Source organism: Botrytis sinoallii (genome assembly GCF_014898435.1).
Source record: "Botrytis sinoallii strain Bc 23 chromosome Unknown BSIN_003, whole genome shotgun sequence".
Lineage (NCBI taxonomy): Eukaryota > Fungi > Ascomycota > Leotiomycetes > Helotiales > Sclerotiniaceae > Botrytis > Botrytis sinoallii.
The window spans coordinates 435082-456698 of NW_024066030.1; positions in this window are offsets into that span (position 1 = coordinate 435082).

The window sequence follows — 21617 nt, forward strand, 5'->3', positions numbered from 1 at the left end:
AGGTATTAGTATCCATTATATATTTGAATGTGTATATTAAATACCTAGAGCTCTTATATATATATTATATCAATCTTTTCCTCAAATGCTCGCTGCAATACTGCTGTATGCGATACAAGGCTTTTCCGTGTATTTATTTAGACAATAGATAGCAGATTCGATCTATTCATATAGATCTTTTATTATTATATCATGTTCCCCAATTATAATCTGATTATTTAAAGCTTCAAGATTGAGATTTTTATTGATCTTTATTATTCTATTATAGATAATATATTAATTTTACATATCCCGCTTTTTATCTATTAAGCTTCCCAAGATATTATTCGCTTACTCTCTTCCAGTATTGCTTTCCGAATTGCTGCCATCTTTGTATCAGGAGACTATATCCATTCTAGATTTCCTTTTTCTTCCTTATACTATTATTAGTATTTGAATTGTTACTACTAGTATTGAGGTAATAATAGTATTAATCTCCTCTGCTTATCGGATAATCTGAATCTGCTTTCAATCCGGATACACTATCTTACTGTTCACCCGCTAGGGCTTGATAGAACAGTTGTTATAATCTACTGGAAAAGGCCTGCGGCATTCTGTATATTGTATTAGATAATTATAATCCCCGATTAGCTTATAAGTAGATAGCGAGTATATACATTTTCTATATATCATTTCTTTTTTGCATTTCTAGTTTTCATAATATTGCTAACATCCTGGGTTGTGTTTTTCTAAGACTTGTCTTTTATTTGTTAGGAACATTCGGATTTTATTGAATAGATTACAATGGGGTAGTTGTTTTTAAAAGAATAATATCCAGATAATCCGATTTTGCTTATCTGCTCCGAGCTTGAATCTTGCTACCTGTATTGAATATAGTTCTATCTAATACCAGATTTCTTCTTTTATTTGTTTTTTCCTAATCTTTGTAAACATTTTCAGGAAATCAATAATAATTATTGGGATTTCTGGTGTTATATATATAAACCATGGCTTACTGATTGCAAGATCTGTAGCTTTAGTAGCTGCTATAGCCTATTGCTTGTTCACAAGAAGGACTATACAGGCTTTTAGGGAAACTGTAATTGCCCATTCAGTTTGAATAGATATTATTATTATAATAACTTTAGCCCTTAGAATAGCAATCTCTAAAATTGCCTTTACTAATATCTATCTGATTCCCCATAAGAACAACTCTATCTTGATTCGTTTGTTGAGTCGAAGGAAAAGTCTTTTGTTTGTATATTCTAATCTCGATACTCTATTGATCACCCGCTTGAGCCTATTTACAGCCCCTACTTCTATAATTGAATTAGAAAGAGTAGCGGTCGCGGTTTTGGGAATTCGAAGTATCCCTACATACATTTGCATAATTGGCTTTATGCTTTTTATTACTAGCTTCGAGTTGAAGGTTCCTTTTGTACCATTTGTGATGACTATTAGTACTCTACATACCAGTTCTCTTGCCAATCAGCTCAGATCCTATTCCACAAATTGCACTACGAACTGTACAAGGATCGTCTCGAAACTAGTGAGTACTAAAGCCTCGTCTATAATACACTTCCGTTGTATATCGATCTTCTTCTGAATAACTATCTTCACAACTATTTCAATAATGTTCTGACTGCTCTTGAACAAGCTTGAAAGGGGACCAACGCTTTTGTTGCTAATCCACACTCTCTTCAAAGCAATGATTGAAGAGCGATTATCGAGATCGATCGGGGAGCCCGCTGTCCCTGTAGGTGACGGCTGGCTCGCCGGCCCTCTCTGATTCTGCTGCAACAGCATTCTCGAGCCAAGTAGCTCGGAGCGCTACAGCGATCGCGCTGGTATGTATTGTATAATAAAATTTCGGGATATCTGTAGATATGGTTGTTATAAGCTCGTGTATGATCTTTTATTTATCGCCCTTTGTAATCTGCATTTTGTTAAAGATAGTAATAATATCTAATTTAGTATATACTTTAGTATTACAAAGTATATCCAGAATTTCGCGAATGATTAGAAGGGGGTATCGATTTTTTATTATAACATTGTTTAATCCACAATAGTCCTAGCAAATATATATACCACCGCCAGGCTTCACAGCTAAGAATAAAGGTGCAGTATTACAGGATCTAAACTCGCGAATAAAGCCTTTATTAAGATTGTCATCGATTTATTTGCAAATTACCTATAATTCAAGCAGCGAAAGTAATTAGTTCTTAAAATAAGGAAGCTCTTTCCCGGGTATTAATTTGATTTTGTAATCCCAGGCTCAGCATAATAGGAGAATATTGGTATTTCGAAAAAGGAATACAAATAATTTGTCCTATAACCAGTAAGGGAGCTTTTTTTGTATATCAGTATCACTAAGTTTGGGTTTTCCAACAAGGAATTTAGAGATATCCACCTCCGAAATTCGTCGCAGATAAGCCGGTTTATAGCAATTGAGGATAAAATCATATAGTTGTAAGGGCAATTGCGTAAGGGTTTTGTGAAAGTCTTTATTACCTTATAGGATATTCTTGTATTTCTAATTTTCAAAACTGATAAAATTCGGAAGAGAAGTTGCTCTCAAAACCATCGATTTTGTAAACGCAACCCGATCCAATTCATCCCAGATAAACCGGATTGCCCGGATATCATTTTATTAACAAAAGAAAACAAAGCTTGTAACCTAAAACCAACAGATATCCTCCATATTAGAACTCTTCCTGGATGGTTGCGTGTTTAATATTGAGATGGAGAGTAGTGGTAATGGGTTTTATTGTAGGTTAGAATTGTAATAACATGATCCAGTAATCTTCTTGATTGGAACTAAATGAGTGCTGGGGCGATTACCAATCATTTAGACTTGTGTACATACTCCTCCTTTGCAAGTTCTAATATGGTAATAATTCACTTTTTCTGTAAGTGTTTCGTTTATAACAATATCGTAATCTTCATTTGAATACTTTAAAGAAGATGATGAAGTGTAGCCTTCATTTTCAGTATCATCCTCTATATATAGATGTTGGTAAGTGATCTTTTGACTCTTGTTTAATCCGCTTCGAATTTCGATAGGATTAACCTTAGTCGAGGGCTTTTTTAAAATTCCAGCAAGGCTTGGTGCTGGTCGGGGTGAGTTTACTATCGGGGCTTGTATCGTATTCGAGAAATCCTAGGGGCAGCATTTTGTGGTGTAATAGGCTGATGTAAAGGAAAGGGTCATTTTGGATCAGTTTATAAGGGGGTTATGGTATTGGAGCCAAGGCAACCCGAAAATGATTAATATTTTTAGGAAAAGAATAATGACGAAGAATAGTTAGGTCTTACGATGCAGACTTATAGTTATCTCTATAATGAAATAATCAAAAATAATATTTACTACTTTATTATTTGCTAGGTGGAGTTCTTGTCGATGTGGTAAGGTTTAGGTCCGTATCTTATAGTTTTCGATAAAGGTACAATTAGTAAAGGCTTTTCCGGAATACCCGCTATCAATGAGACTGGTTACATTAAAAGAAGAGCTATACGTTGGGAATATAGTGATTTGAATAAGTAAAGATTTACTATCTATAGAGTTAAGTTGTAAGGGCTCTATACTAACTATAGTGCGTTTTATCCACTCTTCATTCCCAAATGACCTTTGCGGGCGATTTATTGCAAAAATAACACATTTTCCGAAAGATTGTACAGGCCGGATTGAGTAGGTAGCGGGGCCGTGTTCTGCACGGGTGTATTGGAGGTATTCTTAGAGGGTGATAAAGAATTATTTTCGATATAGTTATAGAATACATTAAGTTGCTAATAAGGTTTGGGGTTACTTCGGTTATTGTTGTTATTGTTATAATTACCTCAAGAACCGTATTCCTGGAAATCGTTTTGATTGTAAGATCCTTCCCGATTATTAGGATATTAATTAAAGTATTGATTGTCTTGACCAGTGAAAACATCTCGATACAAGCTACAGCCACCGAAACCTTTACGGGAACCTGCAAATCCGAAACTTCCTCTAACCACTCGTTGTATATCCACTTGTTTCTTGGTATCACAATCCCATACCGAATGATTAGGTTTTTTGCAATAATGGTAGAAACCAAATCGATATTCCTTATCTCATTATTGATCTTGTGTTTTGAAAACATCGAGATTTATAGTTTCAGATGATACTAACACAGCGGATAATATATTAGTTGGGGATGTATAGAGGTGTATAAAGCTCGAATTCATTTTTAATCCCAAAAGGTGCTTATTCTCCCATAGATTCTGGTTCCAAACTTCAAACTTCTGTTTCTAACCCTCGACATCGGTAAAAGAACAAGGATTGGAATTTTTATATAAGTAGTTATTAAAGATTATAGAAAACCTTTGTTTTCATTACTACAATTATTTCGCATGATTGCTTGTAACATACCATATCAAAATATTCTAGTTAGATATAAAAAGCCGAAAAAGACATCTTATCGATTATCTTGAGTTTATCAAATCGGATCGAGACTTCACGTGCTATATCGATTGAGATATAAAGCCCATCAAGCTTACTGAAAAAGGAATCGCTAATAATATAGATCGAGGTTTTATTGATAATATCATTTATATCAATCAATCTCTCTTGATGTGCCCAGCCCTCAATAAGAAAGGTTAAATACAAAAGCTTCTTTCTTTCTGTATCGAAAACAATCGGATCGATTGTCCAGTAGATTTGTAAGCCTTGCTTCCAGATAGTGTATTCCTCTTGTCGAGATATCAATCCTATCTTCTCCCCTCAAAGGGACTCAGGGTTCTTCGAAGTTTATCGTCGGCCAGCCCCACCTTGAGCAGGAGCGCCTGGTGGATTTTGTGCAAATTGAGATTGCAGCAATTGAGTTAATTGAAATTGAATACTTAATTGATTTTCTACAGCAGTCTTGAGGAGACACTCTATAGCCAAATCTCGTTCGAGTGCTTGTTGAGTGGTAAAGAGTGAATCGAATGTGCAATTAATAACATTGTACAAATAATTAAGGTAATCCTGCTGATCTTGTATTAATATCAATAAAGGAAAAAGGCTATGAAGTTTATAATCCTGAAAGCTAAATAGCTTTTTTGCAATCCACTGCCATTGATTAAAAGTATTGTTGATTTCAGCTCTAAATGTTTTAGGCAAAACAGGTAATGATAAGCTAGTACTCGAAGTACTCGGTATGTCAGCCATAGTGGGAAAAGAGGACGAGACGAAAACGTAGATGAAAACAAAAACGAAAACGAAGACAAAGACGAAGACAAAGATAAAGATGAAGATGAAGACGAAAATGAAGGTGAAGATGAAGAGGCGCAAAAGGTGCAAAAGGCGTAAAAGATTGTGAAAACTGTAGAAAGACCTGCCTTGAACAGGTGAAAACAGGAACAAAGAATTTCTTTTCAGAATCGGATTGCTCTTGCTGCAACGAGACTCTTTTGTAAGGTAGAATATACTATCACGGTGCAGGAGATAGGTACTAGGTAAGATGTATAATATTCTACAAGGAAGGAAGAAGGCGCCGGAAGGGCGCCGACTATATAGGATGTGGATGCCTAAGGCATCTACGAGACTATGCTATTGAACCCGTGACATCTACTCAATTGCCTTACCAAATCTATATTTATTATATCTGCTTGTTTAAAAACCATATTCTTTGAAATTCTTGTTGATTTTGTTCCCGAATTTATTGTATTTGCTTCGATCACTTGATTGAATGAGTGTATTCCTGATCCAAAAAAGTTTGATGGTACCCGCTTCGATTTGTGTAGATTTGTTTAACAAATATATAGAAAATTGAATATAAATAATAATAGATTCCTAACAACTTCTGTTTACTTGATTTACACTATTAAAAGATTTACTAGAAAGGTATACGAACTTATATTACCTAAAATCTTCTATAGGATTTCTTAGTTTATTGATTATACCACACTCCTCAAATATCTCTAAAATACTTTTAAAGATTTTGATCGAATACAAAATGTATAGAATAAACTATATATATTGAAACAAAAACATTTCGATTTTAATACCTTCTTTGTAGAATTCTAAAGATTTGTTTTAGAAGAAAAAATGCCTAATGATATTCTAATCCTGTTCCTATTTTAAGGAATCTCTCATAAACTACAAAACATATTGTTGTATAATCTCGCTTCGATCTGTGAATTTTGTTAATATACTAATTATTTATAACAATTTGATAATTAGTTTCATTAATATCAATAACAAGTTTATTATATTTGTTCTGTCGTTTTCGAAACTTCATCTTGGAGAATAATCGCTGTTCCGCTTTTACAACTTGTTAGCCCAAAGTCTACTCCTGGAGATCCAATAAACCTAAGCTTAGAAAAAAAGGAATATATTGCTAGAAACCTGGGTTTGCGGTGGGAATGCAGCGAATGCTATCGCTGCGGTTCTGCTAGTTATCTGATACAAGACTGTTTGCATCCCGATACCCGTTCTGTTCAACTTCGAATTACCACTACTACAACTAGCCCTACAAGAATTAGCTCTATACCAAACAATCCTCCGAAAAGCCGAGTCCCTATCCGTTCCCCATTTCGCTTTCCTCCCTACTCGCCGACTAGCTTAATCAATTCGGGAAACAGGATATGCCTGATCTAAACTACAATTAGAACAATCCTTCGTGTATCCTTTGTTTATCTGCTATTACTACTCATAGCCTTCCTTTGAAAGATAAATTAAATAATTATATAGATCTAATGATTCTATTTGTTACCCTACTCTTGAAAAAAGATACCCTTTTGATATATGTTATAGTTGATAGCGGATGCGAAGAAATTGCTTTTACAAATCGAAATTAAATATCTTCCCAGAAAATATCAATATATCAATTGTCTATGGTATTCGAAGTTATAGGATTCGATGGAAACATTTTGTTTAATAATCGAGTTACTTTCTATATCTAAATAGAATTTAGAATCAATAATTATATTAAAAAAAAGATTGTTTTATATATAACCAAGCTAGTTTATTATTCTATTATACTAAAGATAACTTGGCTTAAAAGACATAATTTTTATATCGATTTTGTAATAAATTTGTTCTAATTCGATAGCTCGTTTTGCTATAAATTTTGTAACACTCTATCCCATTCATTCTATATAAAAGCTCTATTAGATGTTCCTTCAAAAGCCTAATCTATACACCTGCCTATCCACCCCAAAAGATTAAAGAATAAGGATATAACTACAATCTCCCTGAGAGCCTATTTGGCTTATATCCACCAGAAATATGAAATATTCCAGATATCAATTAAACAAATCGATAATATTCTAAATAAAAAGAAGAAGATATTCGATTCCAAAAATCTATTATTCGAATTTCGAAATTAAAAAGATATCTTCTCCCCAAAGAATACAAAGAAATTACCCCCTCATCGATTATATAATTATAAAATCTGTTTCAAAGAAAAAACTGTTCCTTTTTTGGTATTTTATACTTTATATCCCGTTCTGAATTAGAAGTCCTAAAAAAATGATTGGAAGAGAATCTTAGAAAAGGATTCATCCGGCCGAGCTCTTTCCTTATTGCTTCCCCTATTTTGTTTATCAAAAAGACTAATAAAGGCCTCCGGTTTTGTATAGATTATTATATTTTAAATAATTTATTGATCAAAAATTGATATTTTTTATTATTAACAAAAGAATCTTTAAATAATTTAAAAGAAATAAAGTATTTCAATAAGATCGATATCATTTTTGTTTTCAACAATATAAAAATAAAAAAGGGCAAAAATACCTAACTGTATTTTGTATACAATTTGAACTGTTCGAATCCTTAGTTATGCCGTTTGGGCTGATAGGGGCTCCTACAATCTTCTAGAGGTTTATTAATGATTCCCTATAGGGATATCTAGATATATTTTGTATTACTTACCTAAACGACATTCTGATATACAGTCGAATTCAAAAAGAACACGTCCGCCATATCCAGAAGGTCCTGTAAACACTAAGGGAAGCCGGCTTGTTCGCTAAATTCGAAAAATATGAATTCCTGAAATCCGAAACCAAGTTCCTAGGTTTTATTGTAAAAAGCAATGATATTCAAATAAACCCAGAGAAAATCCGAATAATTATAGATTGGAAACCACCTACTAGTATAACCGATATTCAAGTATTTATTAGGTTTTCGAACTTTTATTAATAATTTATTAAAGATTTTTTGAAAATCATTAATCTAATAATAAACCTAACTAAAAAGAATATTTTATTTTTATAGAGTTCTATCTATCAAGAAGTATTCGATTAATTGAAGCGAGCGTTTATCAAAACATTTGTTCTGGTTTTTTTTGATTGGGAAAAGGAAGTAATTGTAAAAACCGATACCTTTGATTATATATTTATTAGAATACTTTTCTAATATAATAATAATGAAATATTTAAACCTATTGTATTTTTTTTTAAAAAATATTTAGTAATTAAATACAACTATAAGATTTATAATAAAGAACTACTAGCTATTATTTGTTACTTTGAAGAATAGTATCCCGAGTTGGAAGGTATTATATTATTAATTCAAATGATCATTGATTATAGAAATCTGGAATACTTTATTATAATGAAGCTATTGAATTGCTATTAAATCTATTAATCCGAATTTCTATTTCGATTTAATTTCCAAATTATCTATCGCTTTGAAAAGCTAGGTATCAAATCTGATATACTAATTAGGAAATCAAAAGATCTTTCTAAGGAAAAGAATAAATGTTTTTTGTATCAAAACTATACTATCCTGAAACAAGAGAATCTGAATCCCGATCTGTTTCCTGCTACTATTACCCTAATCGAATCTAAGATTACCAAGAAAGTATACTTCGCTGTAACTATTTGTAGTTAGAGAAACCCTAACCCTATCGATACTATCAATTACTTGGATTCCGATAATACTATAACTTTGCTAGAAAATAATAAAGTTATAGAGCTTACAATCCTATATATTATATCTGTATTTAACCTTGTGATACAACTAAAGAACCCAAAAACCCCTCTAAACCTTTCTGCCAATTTGCTTACCCTATTCCACGAAGACTACCAAGCCGATTCTATACCTGAATCTATTCTGAAATCCCTACAAAAGGGATCCCCGAAATACCCGAAAATCACTTTTGTTAAGTATACCAAAAACAATAATCTGCTATATTATTGAGGGAAACTATACGTTTCCGATCACGACTCCCTGAAAACCTATCTACTCCATCTATATTACAAATCGCCTACCATTGATCACCCACACTATATCCAAACCTTCAAATTACTATCCCGAAACTATTATTGGCCTGGATATTATGATTATGTTATGTAGTGGGTTCGTAATTGTTATAGTTACTATTGTGCTACCTCGAATCGCAAAGGCCAGGAGGGAGTTCTCTACTTACTCCCGATCCTGTAGAGAGCTTAGCAAGATATCTTAATAGATTTCATTATACATTTACCCGAAAATACTAGTTTTGATATTATTATGATAATAATTAACCAATTGATAAAAATGAAATATTTCTTGCTCTGCTATAATACTTACAACTTCAAAAAGATTGCCTATCTGTTTTAAAAAAATATCTGGAAGTTCTATAGCTTATTTCTGATTATTATATCTGATTGTAGAGTTCAATTCATTTCTGAATTCTGGAAATATATCTATAAGTGTTTGAGCATAATTGTCAAGCTTTCAATCGCTTATTATTCTGAAACTAATAAACAAATTGAAAGGGCTAATGCGATGTTGGAATAATATCTTTAATTGTATGTAGTCTATCTGTAAAACGATTGGGTAGAGTAACTTCCATTCGCCGAATTCTTTATCAACAATGCCTAGTCCGAAAGCACTCAAATAACCTTGTTTTTCTTGAACTATGGGTTTCATTTCTGTTTGGGCTTCGAGCCTGTATTGTTCCAAAATAATTGTTTTGTTATACAAGATGCTGAAGAATTCGTTACTAAAATAGAAGCTATCTTTTTATATCTATAAATCAAATTAATTATTAGTTAAGCCTAATATTTGAAGAATACCAATACCTGCTATTCCTTTATCTGTAGATATCTGTTCGATGATCTGATCTAACTGAATACCAGAAACATTAAAACCCTATACCTACAGAAAAAGCTCGATTAGAAGAACCTCGGGCTCTTCAAGATTCTGAACCTGATAAGCCTTTATATCTATAAATTGAAGCTTCCAGTCTCGATAAAGATTCACTCTATTTTCTATATCAATTTGCTATATTCTGTATACAATAATCCTGTTTCTGGGTAGCATAATCTGCTACCACTTCCTATAGAAATAAACGGCCTCGAGTATTTTGAGGTTGCTGAAATCCTGAACTCCTGTTGGGAAAAAAGAGGTTGTGGAGGATCTTGCTTGAAATATACTGTCTGTTGAATCGATTACGATATACTGATTAAAAAACCTATAAGTTATTTAGAAGATACATAAAAACTGATTTGCAATTTCTATCGAAAATATTCTGATAAACCAAAACCCGTTTAATCGAATACTGCCTGCCTCCAAACAATCGAATTATAATATCTTTGTCTCAACAGAGCTCGGCTTTTAGGAAGAAAATAATATTACAGTATAAGATCATATAACATATTAATCCCCTCGAAGGGAATCGAATTAAACGCTTACACCGGAACGCAAGTGAACTAGGGCCCGATCGGGCTAGCTCGCTTAGCAAAATCCTGTATATCTTCAACTTGAAAGATCCTGTATTATAGCTCTTTGAGTTACATCTTAATCCTCAATCTGAACCTATTACCCGAATCAGTATAACCTTGCCAGATTAGGGCAAAGTTATTAGAACCCAATCCCGCCCGCCTGCCCCGTAATAGGTATAATTATTTGCAAAAAAGATATTGGTATAAATATCTGATTATTCTTAAATAAATCCAAGAGAGGTTTCTTTGGATTTGTTATATACATAATCGCTATTCCTGAAGGAGATGATATAACTTTATTGGAATTTAATAAAGTTATTTTGGGATCAATATTATAATCAATTTCTTCAACCTTTTCAATATGTTCAGTTTCTAAATACTTATAATATAGTTTTACCAATATAGATTTAAATCTCGTAGGTTTATAAGGTAGATCAAGAATATATATTTCCCTTTTTATATTAATAAGTGAAAAAAGTCCTTTTCACTTACTGATAGTTGTTTCATTGCTCTTTTTCTAGATCAAAATCTTATTGTTTAATAGTAAGTTATGAAATACAATTATAGAGAGTTTGTTATATATATTTAAAGCCTTTTATATTTGTATAGAACTATATAATCTGCGAATCTCTATTATAGCTTTAAAGATCACAGCAGTATATTATTGAATAGTAGATATCGGAGGGCTAATATCAATCATATAGGGAAAAGTACCAAAAACAAATAAAGTAAGTATTAAACCATTAGATTGTCACAGGACCACCTCTGGGAGCATTCAGAAGCTTTACCACTATACCACAAAAGCATAAAAGACTAGGAGGTAGAACTGGAAGTTCTACCTTACTCTCACATATATAGCAGGACAGGACAGGACAGAAAGGGCTTAGTGTCACCCCGTGACATAGATTCAATAATATTATTGATTATCTTTATAGCTATCTGGAGTATAACTGCCTTACAAATATTGAATTTATAAACCTCTTTGTAAATAATTTTATAAGATCTTTGCAATGGTACATAAAATCTTTCAATAATATCGATCAAATGATATACCTCTACAGGGACTATCTTTATCTGAATAAACATTAATATAACGTGGTTTATCACCGAGTGGGCCACTTTCACCTCAATTCGCACTCTTCATATTCAACACGCGTTTTATCAACCATTTATTATGGAATCTACGAATAAAGAAACACGTTTACTTTTAGCTATCGAAGTTCTTCAAAAAGATAAAAAATTAAGTATTCGAAAGGTTGCTAAGCTATATAATATATTTTGCACAACGATTAGTCATAGAATGAATGGTTTAACTCCATATACAGAGATTCGAGCGAATTGCTATAAAATTATAGAATTGAAAGAGGATATGATTATTGAATATATACTGATATGAATTTAAGAGGATTTCCACCCAATATCAAGAATATAAAAGATATAGCGAATTATATTCTTGAATCGAGGGGTTCGAAATGTATTGAAAAGCTTTGGGCATATCGATTTGTACAACGTCAAATCGAATTAAAGACACATTTTAATCGTATTTATGATTTCCAAAGAGCTTTTTGCAAAGATTCTAAGCTCATTAAAGATTGATTTCGAGTGGTTGCAAATATACAAGCAAAATACGGCATTTTGGACAGCGATTTCTACAATTTCAACGAAATAGGCTTTATAATGGGGATTATATCTGTAGCAATGATTATTACTAATGTCAAAAGATATGGCAGAAGTAAATCAATACAGCCAGACAATCGAGAATGGGCTATAGCAATAATATGTGGAAATAAAGAGGGTGAAACTATTCCCCTATTTCTAATAATTCAGGGACAAGTTCACCTCTCCAATTGGTATACCGAAACCGATCTTCCTGCAGATTGGGCTATTAAACCTATATCTAATAGATGGACAAACAATGAGACAGGTTTAGAATGGTTGAAACATTTCGATAAGTATACTAAGAATCGAAGAAAGGGCAGATATTGAATATTGATATTAGACGGGTATGAAAGCCATAAAGCAAGAGCTTTTCAGGTATATTACAAAGAGAATGATATTATATGCTTGAATCTACTATTGCATTCAAGTCATTTAACTCAACCACTTGATGTAGGCTGTTTTAGGAATCTGAAACGTTCATATGGTAATCAAATTGATAAGTTTATCAAAGCATATATCAATCATATTTTGAAGATTGAATTCTTTATAGCTTTTAAAGCTGCATACAAAGAATCAATCACCTCTCAGAATATGAAATCAGAGTTCAGAGGAACAGGTTTAATACCCTTTGATCCTGATGCTGTGCTTTCGAAATTGGATATTCGAATTCGTACACCTACTCCCCCCTCTTTCGATCTAGATCAATGGATCTCTCAAACCCCTCACAATCCAACTGAAGCTCTTTCTCAATCAACTTTAGTGAAATCTCGAATAACTCGATATCAATCAAGCTCTCCTACACCTATATTCAAGACTGTATTAGCTTTAGCTAAAGGTACAAAGAGATTAGCTTATAAGAATATACTTTTGAGTACAGAGATTCGTACATTTCGAAAGGCAAATGAGGCATTAAGCAAGTGTCGATGCGCGAAAAAAACCCAATTGCGTTAAGGAGGAATACTTACTGAATAAGAGGCTCTTGATATATTATTTTAGCAAGAGGTTGATATTCAGATTCAACACGACGAGCATCAAAAAGAAAGGAATTCTAATAGGAAAGCACTTTCTATTCAATGTTGTAGTAAATGCGGAAAGATAGGTCATAATATAAGAATCTGTCAAAATAATATAATAGATTCTAGATTATTAGATTCTTAATAGTTTTAATCAATTGATTTAATCGTTGTTGAATAATATAGGTTTGAAGGTGTGAATTGAGGTGAAAGTGGCCCACTCGGTGATATGGCCCACTCGGTGATAAACCACGTTAGTATATTATTGAAATTCTCTTTTAACGAAATTGGTATTAGCATTATAAATGATATATTTTGGTAAACTAATATATATATTGATCCAGCACTTACAGAGTTTATTCTATATATATTTCGCGGATACATTGCTCAGCTATCGAATGACTTGAAAGTATATAGTTTTATTAATAATATATAGAATAGAATTGTTATTGATATAAAATATATCGATAAATATAATATAGTTAAATTCAAAATCCTTATCGGATAAAGAAAATTTGAATCTATTAGATAATTTGTTGTAGATTTGATAATAATAATAAGACTTGATAAGCTATTTGATTGCCTTAAAATTTTTATTGTATTTAGAATATTTAAATACTTTATAGAACTTATATATAGGTAAATAATCGAACCGATAGTGAATTTGTTGCAATTCGATTTCGATAAGATAATAATCATTATTATCAATGGAATGGTTGATTAGTTTTTCGATATTAATATTCTATAATAGAAATACATAATCAAACTATCGATATATAGGATAAATGTTTTTAAATATAATAGCAACATCATCAAGGTTATTGTACTTAAATCTAAATCTGTTTATATTAGTCAAAAAAAGTAAGAATAGAAGATCGGCTTTCATTACATTCTATTCTATTTCTCTAAATGGAAGTTTGATATAAAATAAATTAATAGAAGTTATTGCTTCAATATTGTATTGAATTATTATTTGTCTAGTAGTAGTTTTATTGTATTCAATATTCTCGATTTTCTTTTATACCAAATACTGATTATATCCGACAGATAATCTTTTAGTTGTATCTGTATTGATTATAATACTAAGAACTTATCAGCACTATATTGTTTACTGTTTATAGTTGTTGGGATAGGGATCATGTGACTGACCGCGCTAGCGCATGCGCTAGCGCCCCCGCACTATAGCATATACATTCGTAGCCTTTAGCTTTTAGAACCTCAAGCAATATTATAATAGTATGAATTATTAGTATTATATTACTTCATTATCCTCATGGTAATATTAACACTAATCAATGATATTACAAATCAGAAGCCTAACACTTAATTTCAAATGTAATATAGGTTTATAATTAAGGTTAGTATTTCTCTAAAAAGTATAAGCTTTTATATCAAAGCAATATGGTTTAATACCTGTTTTTGTGTGAATAAGAACCATCGGCAATGTGGCGGCAGTTTTTGTGTTCAGTATTAATCCAATATGATTTAATACTGATAAATCGAGTTTAGTTAGTAATATAGCGATAACCCTTACAATCAACCTTAATCTATATTTTATTCTTCAAGGCAATATATATTGAAGAGTACAAACCAATAGCTACCAGCTCGAGCCAAGCAAACACACACTTTCTACAAAAAAGCAACAAGTTTACCAAATTTTGATAAAGTTATATTTCGGTACCTCACTTCATTTTCTATCTGCTATTCATCGATATAACAGAATCATACAAAAACGATTTCATAAAGTACAAGCTGAAATGCAAAAATGAAAAATTGGCTAAAAAATGGCCAAATTACTCTATCAATCTTGCTGGAGCGAATATAAAGAAGATTAGAGATTTCTGTAGATACAAATTATACAAATATCAGTGAAAGAGTTATTTCGATAATGAATTATAATCAGATTATTTTCAAGTATTCAAATATTTCATATTAAAGTATTTTCAAGTTCTCGATATATATTTGCTATACAAGCTTTGGTATAAGTTATACTTATATAGCTTATTTATTATAAAGTATTATATTTATATAATACAATCATGATATGCTTCACAACAATCTTTTGGTCACACAGTTACACACGAGCTTATAATAACCATATCTACGGATATCCCGAAATCATATTATACAATACATACCAGCACGATCGCTATAGTGCTCCGAGCTGCTTAGCTTGAGAATACTGTTGCAGCAGAATCAGAGAGAGCCGGCAAGCCAGCTATTATCTATAGGGATAGCGGGCTCCCCGATCGATCTCGATAATCGTTTCTTAATTATTGTTTTAAAGAGAGTGCAGATTAGTAATAAAAGCGCTAGTCCCTTTTCAAGCTTGTTCAAAAATGGTCAGAATATTATTAAAACAGTTGTAAAGATAGTTATTCAGAAGAAAATTGATATATAACGGAAGTGCATTACAGACAAGGCTCTAGTATTTATTAGTTTTGAGATGATCCTCGTACAGTTTGTAGTGCAATTTGTGGAATAGGATCTGAGTCGATTGGTAAGAGAACTGGTATGTAGAGTATTAACAGTCATTATAGACGGTATAAAAGGGACCTTTAACTCGAAGTTAGCAATAGAAAGCGTAAAGCCAATTATATAAATATATACGGGGATACTTCAAACCCCCAAAATCGCAACCGCTACTCCCTTTAGCTCAATTATGGAAGTAGGGGCTGCAAATGGGCCCAAATGGGTGATCAGTAGAGTACCGAAATTAGAATACATAGATGAAAGACTCTTCCTCCAACTCGATGAACGAATTAAGATAGAGTCGTTCTTATGGGGGATCAGACAGGCACTAGTAAAGGCAGTCCAGAGATTGCTACTTTAGGGGCTAGAGCTATTACAGCAATAACATTCACCCGAATTAGGTGGGCAGTCATAGCTTCCCCAAAAGCTTGTATAGTTCTTTTTGTAAACAAGTAATAGGCTATAATAGTTACTAAAGCTATAGATTTTGTGATCAGTGAGCTATAGTATATATATATAGCATTAGGGGTCTTGATGATTATTATCAATCTCCTGAGAATGTCTACAGAGATTGGGGAAAAACAAATGAGGGAAGAAATCTGGTATCAGATGGGATTATATTTAGTACGAGTAGCGAGATCTAAGCTTAGAGTAAATAAGCAGAATCGGATTACCTGGATATTATTTTTCCAGAAGTAGCTACCTCGTTATAATCTATTCAATGAAATCTGAATGTTTCTAGCAAATAGAAAATAAGTCTTGGAAAGATACAATTTAGGGTGTCAGCAATACTATGAAAGCTAGAAATGTAAAAGAGAAGCAGTATACAGAAAGTGTATATACCTACTATCTACTTATAAGTTAACCGGGGATTGTAATTATTCAATACAATATATAGGATGCTGCAGGCTTTTCCTAGCGGACTATAACAATTGCTTTATTAAGCCCTAACGGGTAAATAGCAAGACAATATGCCCGAATCGAAAACAGATCCAAATCATCCGACAAATAGGGGAGATCAGTACTACTATCACTTCAGCATTAATAATAACAATTCAAATACCGATAATAGTGTAAGAAAGAAAAAGGAAATTTAGAATGAATACAGTCTTCCGATATAAAGATGGTAGCAATTCGGAAAGCGATACTGGAAGAGAGCAAGCAAACAATATCTCGGGGAGCTCAACGAATGAAAAGCGGGATATACAAGATCAACGTATCACCTGTAATAAGGCAATAAAGATCAACAAGAATCTCAATCTTGAAGTTCTGAATAATCAGATTATAATTGAAGGATATAATACAACAATAGAAGATCTATATAAATAAATCGAATCCGTTATCTATTGTTTGAATAAATATACAAAAAAGCCTTGTATTGTATGTAATAATATTGCAGCGAGTATTTAAGGAAAAGATCGATGTAATATGTATATAAGAGCCCTGGGTATTTAATATATATTCAAATATATAACGGATACTAATATCTGTTTTTAGTAACCTCCTAAAAGAAGAGCGGGATATGCAAGGAAGGGCAGGAATACCCACAAGTAATAACATATATCAAAACTAAGACTAAACTACAAGTACTATAATTAGTAGAAAAGGAGTATAGAGATTATATATAACTTTCTATAAACAGAATTAAACTATTAAATCTATATAAAAAACCGAATACCTCAAGAGTCCTGGAGATAATCCTTGATCTAATATCAACTAGGGATACGATTATTAGGAGAGACTTCAATATTCACTATACACTATTCGAGTTAAATATAAATACAGCGCATAATAATAATCGGCTTACAGAATGGTCCAGCGATAGAAGCCTCAAGTTCACAAACATCTCGGGTCAAGTGATATACAGAGTAGGATATATAATCGATCTAGTCTTTTCCAATATCCCAGAAATATATATAGAAGTAAGGGTTGATATGTATTACGGATCCAATCACAATACTCTCCTTATTATTATATAAAAAGCGAGCTTAGCATCGAGATTCCAATATATATATTATATTAAAAAGAAAGACCTATCTCTATTTCAAAGAATAATATCAATTAATATAATAGAAATCAAATAGGAGGTACAGACAGCAGTTACAAATATAGCTCTAGATTGAGTTATCGAAAACATATAGAAGGTACTACAACACATAATCAGAACGATAGGAAGACTGGATCGGAAGATAGGAAAATCGATCCCCTGATAGATACCCGACTACACGATCACTCGAGATGTATACCTTCGGAGCTGTACAACCAATAGCGATTACTCTACAGAATACAAAGTATTCTTATTATACATATAATAGGCTAAAAGAGAGTATTAAAGGAAATTCCTTAATGAAATGAAATCAGATCGAAATCTATATAGAATAATCGGATAGCATAACCTAAACCCTATATACCGCTCTCCACCGATTATAATAGGCAAATGTATTGCTATATTGGATAAAGAAAAGACCGAGCTGCTATACTCGGAGATTCTGTAACACTTCAAAACCACTAACGATCTCCCAAACTCCGGACACGATCAAAATAGGAAAAAACTACCCTAGGGGAAGCCCATCTCTATAGAGGAAGTGGAATATAACATTATAGGGATCTCAAGTACATCCCAGGAACAGACCGAATTACAATAAGATTACTGAAAACTATCTAAACAGAAATAGACCCAATTCTATATATCATTTTCAATAAATATTTATAGCTTAATCACTTCTCTACAATATAGAAGTAAGTAGAAATAGTTATACTACCAAAAGTAGGGAAAACAAACTGAACATCCCCACAATCATAGTGACCTATCGCCCTCCTCTCCTGTATTGGAAAGAGCCTTAAAAGGATCATAGTAAAACATCTAGTATAAATAGCCCTAATATAAGAAATACTCAGCCTATAATATTACAATACTCTTCCAAATGATTAACTATAGATTTAATAATATTGTTTATTTATAATGCAAAAATAATGCTTAATAAAGATTACGAGATTATAATAGTTACACTAAATATACAAAAAGCATTTGATACTCTATTTAAAAACAAACTCCTAAAACAAATAAGGGGATAGAGGTTTCCACAAAACCTGATTACTCTGATCGACTTCTTCTTAACCCAAAAGCAATTTAGGATTAGACTTAACAAAACAATAACTAGCTATAGTACAATAGAATATAGTACCCTACAAGGCTCACCCCTTTTGTTAATCCTATACATGCTTTATCTTATAGAACTACTTCAATAAGACTTTAAATTCCAATTCAGATATACAGACAATATCTGTTTATATTGATTATCAGCAAGCATTCAACAAAACATTACAATATTAACAAGAAATGTGAAAAGCATATTCTACTAAAAAGCTAGAAACAAAATAATCTTCGCATCCAAAAAGATAGAGATGATCCATATAATACGGTATAAGCATTCCATTAACCCGGCATACAAAATAAACCACAATTGCATTATCTCTTCGATTACATCAGGATCAGCTCTACGATAACTAGATATATAGTTTGATTACAAGCTCATATTCAAATAATATATCAAAATGCAAACAGCCAAAGACTGGAAATTGGCTTATCACATTTAAAGGCTAGCCCGATTATAAACAGACCCCCAGCAGTATCCTTACAGAAAGCAGTAATTACTTACTTATATCCAGCCCTATTCTATAAAGCAGAGATATGATATATAGAACAAACAAAAATTACTAGATAATATTGAGATGGAACACCAATAATAATAAATATCCAATTAGGAGAAGCGATTCTAGCTATCAACAAGATTCTACAAATAACGATCAAAGGAGTCCTCCCAGTCTGGCAAACAACCCCGAATACAGTAATAATAAGGGATAGCACTTTCCCACCAGCAGAAATAGCATTAGAACAAATAAAATGAAAAGCAGCCCTCTATACCCAAACTATTGATTCAAAACACTCTCTTTATTATCGAGAAATAAGAGCTACCTATTCCTCTGGCAACAGGAAAGACCAATTGCAGTTAGCCAGAACAAAGGTCTAGATGATCAGCCAGTGCCTTCCCCGAATCAAGGAGACGACTTTAATAGGGCCCTACTACATACCAGAATATCAAACAGATTCTACTAAAGGCCTTACAAAAGAGATAGCAATAGAACAGTTTCAGGAATGATGGAACAAGCGCATATACGATCAGATCACTATATTCTCTGATGAATCGGAACAGACCGATAAGGATGGTAGACAAGTAGGATATAGATATATTGTATATAAAGAATAGACAATAGTATATAAAGGAAACAATAAATTGCATTATAACTCTTATATATTCAATACAGAAGCAATCGGGATATACCAAGGCCTCCAAGCAGCGATCAGAAATATCACCAGCATAAAACAAATGGAAATCTGTATATACATCAATAGCATATCAATGATATAAGAAATGAGAGGCATAGCCTCTATCATATTGCAATAGGCTTTCCTCAAATATTACAAACTGATGCAAACACACTCAATCCAGATCAAATAATCGCCAGGCCACACAGAGATCAAAGGAAATGAACATACAGATACACTCGCTGATAAAAGAACAAGAAAATCAGCCTCAGGATATACAAATCGACCTACAGCAAGTGGTATTCGCTTTATAGCAAAAACTACTATGGAATCAATAGTATAAATATAATAGATCAAATAGAAACCAATACTCTCTAAATAATACCAAAAATGGAATCTAAGAAACATAAATAAATATTCTAATAAACTAAAATTCTCATAAGCTATTCTCTATTATATACTAATAATCCACTTAGTATATAACGATTTCGAAAACTATTACTGATAATTTAAATATAAGAAAGCAATAATCCATTATTCATATAATATATCACGGGGGCAGGTGGGCGGAATAGGGTTCTAATAACTTTACCCTAATCTAGCAAAGTTATACTAATTCAGATAATAGGTTCAGATTAAGGATTAAGATGTAACTCAAAGAGCTACAATATAGGATCTTCTGAATTGAAGATATACGGAATTTTCACAGTGAGCTAGCCCGATCAAGCCCTAGCTCGCTTACGTTCCAATGCGAGCACTCCTTTCGGTTCTCTCCAATAGAACCAGCATATTACATAAGCTTATACCATAACATTACCTCCCTCCTAAGAATCGAGCTCCATCGAAGCGGTACGTTACGATTTACAATTTACAGACAGACAGAACCCGATCAAGCAGAACCGGGTTTATCAGGGTATTTATAGTGGAAATTGCGAATCAGTTTTTATACATCTTCCAGATAGCTCACAGGTTTTTTGATTGGTGTATCGTAGTTGATCTAATGGATAATATATTTCAGGCGAGGTCCTTTATAATCTTTTCTTTCCCAATGGGAATTCAGGATTTCAGTAATCTTAAAACGCTCGAGGCTGTTTATTTCTATAAAGAGTGGTAGCGGATTATACTACCCAGAAACAAGATTATTATATACAGGATATAGCAGATTGACATAAAAAACAAAATGAATCTTCATTGAAACCGGAAGCTCCAGTTTATAAACATAAAGGCCTACCAGATTCAAGATTTTGAAAGGCCTAAGGTTTTTCCAATTGAGCTTCTTTTGTAAACACAGGGTCTTGATATTTCTAGTATTCAGCTAGATCAGATCATTAGGCAGGTATCTATAGGCAAAGAAACGATAGGCGTTAGTATTTTTCGAATATCGAGTTTGATTAGTAATCAGTTCGATCTATAAATACAAAAAGATGGTTTTTATTTTAACAACGAATTCTTTAGCGTCTCACACAGCAGAATAATTACTCTGGGACAGTGCGGGCTCGAAGTCCAGA